This window comes from Papaver somniferum, unplaced genomic scaffold, assembly GCF_003573695.1.
Source record: "Papaver somniferum cultivar HN1 unplaced genomic scaffold, ASM357369v1 unplaced-scaffold_22, whole genome shotgun sequence".
Classification (NCBI taxonomy): domain Eukaryota; kingdom Viridiplantae; phylum Streptophyta; class Magnoliopsida; order Ranunculales; family Papaveraceae; genus Papaver; species Papaver somniferum.
Genome location: NW_020632152.1, coordinates 983,495 through 987,083, shown reverse-complemented (window position 1 = coordinate 987,083; position 3,589 = coordinate 983,495).

Genomic DNA, 3,589 nt, shown 5'->3' with positions numbered 1-3,589 from the left:
AGTTGAGGCTAGGGTTAGGGATTACTCACCCAATTTGACACAACCACTCCAGTTTGATGTCGACCCATGCTTCTATTTGTCCTCCTCTACCTCTCCATGCCTTCAATTTCTCTCTAGCACACGTTAATCCATCAACCCATAACCTAGGGTTTAGGTTAGGTAATAAGTTGATGGGATAAAGGGCTAGAAGGATGGGGGAAGCTATCAATCGCGTGTAGGATGATAGGGTGGCAGTGTGTGAGCTCGAGGTGGTTGTGGCAGGGCGTTTGGTGGCGCGGCAGTGGAAGTAGCAGGTGGAGGTGATGGTGGAGGAATGGGTGTTTCTGCAGAGGAGTGGGGGAGAAGAAGTCGATGGGAATGATGGAGGGTATGTTTGGTTAAGGTATAGGCATTAGGTACTAGAGTGTTGGTCGGGTGTAGGGGATTTAGATGTTGGCGAATCTGAGTCACTGGATGCGAAGCTGTAGGTGAATCGGATGGCTACCCCTGAAGAGTCTGGTAGCGACCGTCGGATGTCTTGATACAACGAAGTTAACGGCGAAGATCGAGGTTAGGTGCTGTAGTGTTTAGCGGAAGTATCTCTATTTGATGCGCAGGCAAAGAAGCGACCGTAGGATCTAAATACAATCTAATCTGAAGGCTTGGAATTTAAGCGTTGTGGTGTTTGGCAGAGACTTCAGATTTTGATGCTCTATGAATGAGCGACCGTAGGATGATGAGTTGGATCCAATCTAACGGTTGAGAATGGAGGCGGGTATGGATATAGAAAATGGGTTTGGGTAAGGGTTTTGGGCCTTGGGTATGCCAAGCCCATATCTTCTTTAAGAACAATTCTTCCTTCTTGAGCCCATTCCTAGCTTTTTGGACGTGCGCTCCATTCTTTGCGGCTTCCTTGCGTAATTTCTTCCGGCTTTTCACCACTCTTCAGCTCTTTTCGCTCCGCAAGTCATCCAGACTTTATTTATTACCTAAAAATGCAAAATTAAGTAAGAAAAATATTTATTCTTGAAAACAATGAAAATACAGAATATGGGATAAAATGTAGAATTACTGCACAAAAGATGAGTTAAATGCCAACAAAAAGGGATAAATATATACAATATTTGGCACTCATCAATCACTAACACCAACCACTAATCTAAGAGACATCCACTTTAAGAACATATGCTAAATCAAAAAAATATAATGCACTGAAGACAAAGTGAAGTTCCTCCCAGCCATACGATGGTATGATCACATAATGCAGATGACAAACAACCACTCCACTTACTACAAGGCTGTCAAGTCTGTCTTTGGATGAGAGATCAAAAAAATATTCGAGGAATTCCTTCCATAAGAAAATTGAATAACAATAGAGACAAAGGGTCACATTAACATACTCACTATAATATTGAAATGAACCAAAAGTTATAACAAAAATTAAAACAAAGAAAGTAGGTGATGAGAAGCATAATTCAACCCAACTGCATCATCTTTCCTTAACCCTACCTTCTTGAATATAGATATCATGGAACAACAATTAACCTTATCGAATACCTTCTCAAGATAAATTTTACAAATGATGTCACGTGTTTAGAATTATTTTTTTGAATCAACCATATATATGAATGACAATTAAAACATGATCGTTAATTTTTCTTCACGGACATAGGCATTTTGGGTCCCAAAGGAAAGCTTCGGCATCAAAGGCAGGCTTGAATTCAGTAGCCAAGATAATCATTACCTTAGATATCATAATTAAAATACTAATGAGTCTACAGTCCGAGATACTTTCAAAGTGAACTTTTTTTTAGGAAAAAGAATAATGAGAGTAGAATAATGTTTACTATCAATTTTTCCATGAGGCAGAATTGAACTACCGTCTTCGTAGCATTATTCTTCGACAAACTCCAAAACTTATTGAAACATATGATGGGAAGTCATCAAGTCTTAGAGCCCTAACTGAGATTCCAAAGAACAATTGCAGTTAGAACTTTGTGTTTAGAAATGCCATGCTCTAAATTCAAGACTTCCTAATCAGGTAATGAATAAATTATATAATTGCATCCAAATATGTGTCATTTTGCAACCCGACATACAAATGTAGACCCTTATTTATTTACTTTTATTTATTTTTGATAAAAAGCTCAAATTTCATTAATTGACAAATCAAGGATACATAGATTTTAAGTACATCAAGGACGTTTGAAGAACAAAAAAACTATAGCAATAAGTACATGTCCAAGTATTCCGACAAGAGAAAAAGAAGGAATACTGAAAATCGACGAATTACATATATGATAGGTAGGATGGTCTTCACGACATAGTTTGACCATTCGGTAAAAAACATATCCCGATGATCAAAGCTTCTTGGCGACGATCTTAAAAATCCTAGCAAATAAAAATGGCCATTAAATTCATAAGAAAAACACTTGAAAGTGTATAGGAAAAACGTCATAAAGGCGCAGTCAAACTGTGATACCCTACATTTTTTGCCACCGGTTTTATATGCGTTTCAGGTTGGATATACAAGACACTAATATCTGGCGATGCCCAAAAACCCGATTGTTTCTTTCATTCCAAAGATTCCATACAATGGCATAGTGAGTTACAACCCGAAGTGTTTTGCATCTTCCCTTAAAAACATTCCAATACCAACCAATAAAAAGATGTAAAGCTGTCGACGGCAAAGGCCATGAAATAGGAAAGGACCTAATGAAGTAATCCCAAACTTGGAACGAAAAAGAACAACGAATCAATAAATGGTCTTGTTAGAGCATTTCTCGGTCGAACTCGCATGTGTTGCTATCTCAATCATGTTTGTCAAGTTCAGTTGTCAAAACTATATGTCTTAATTTCTAGACTACTTATAGCTAAGTCTCGGTTTAGGACAATTTAGTGTAGTTGAGCTCCAGACTCCATGGCGATCATCTTACGAAGACGAAGAACTACTCAAGGAACCCGTGGAACTTCATCCGACTAAAAGGTATGTGGAGACTTGAACTTATCTATCACTTAAAAGTCTATCTATCTCCTATTCTTGAGACAAAGTCGTATAAGTATGATAGTTTTCGTACATACACATTTGTTACTTGCCTATCTTTTTCTCGAAATATGTGTTGGTAAGCTTTCGTTTTAACCACTTTTCATCTTTATCCGTGACGAAAGTCATGATGACGTTTCAATCTTGAAAATAGCTTTGATGACGATAGTTGTGAATAACGACTATTATAACATTATAGAAGAATGTTTCAATGATTGAAATGTAGAGTTGAGATTACGTAACCAACTACGGATATAAGCATATATAGTATGTTCGCACATTAGTGTATAAATCCATGTGCCGAAAACCAAGTGTGTGCATATGTGTGCATACGGTATTGGTGAAGGAGACAGGTTGGGTACGCGTACCAGCGGAAGTTTTCGAACCGAAAATTTCTGCTGAGTTTGTAAGTTTGCAAACTGTTAAACCAGTCACCTTAGGTACGCATACCCGTACGCGTACCCACGGAAGTTTTCGACCGAAAATTTCTGCTGAGTTTTTAAACTCAAATGCGGTAGCTATGGTACACGTACCCGTACGCGTACCCAATATGGTTATATTTCTCAA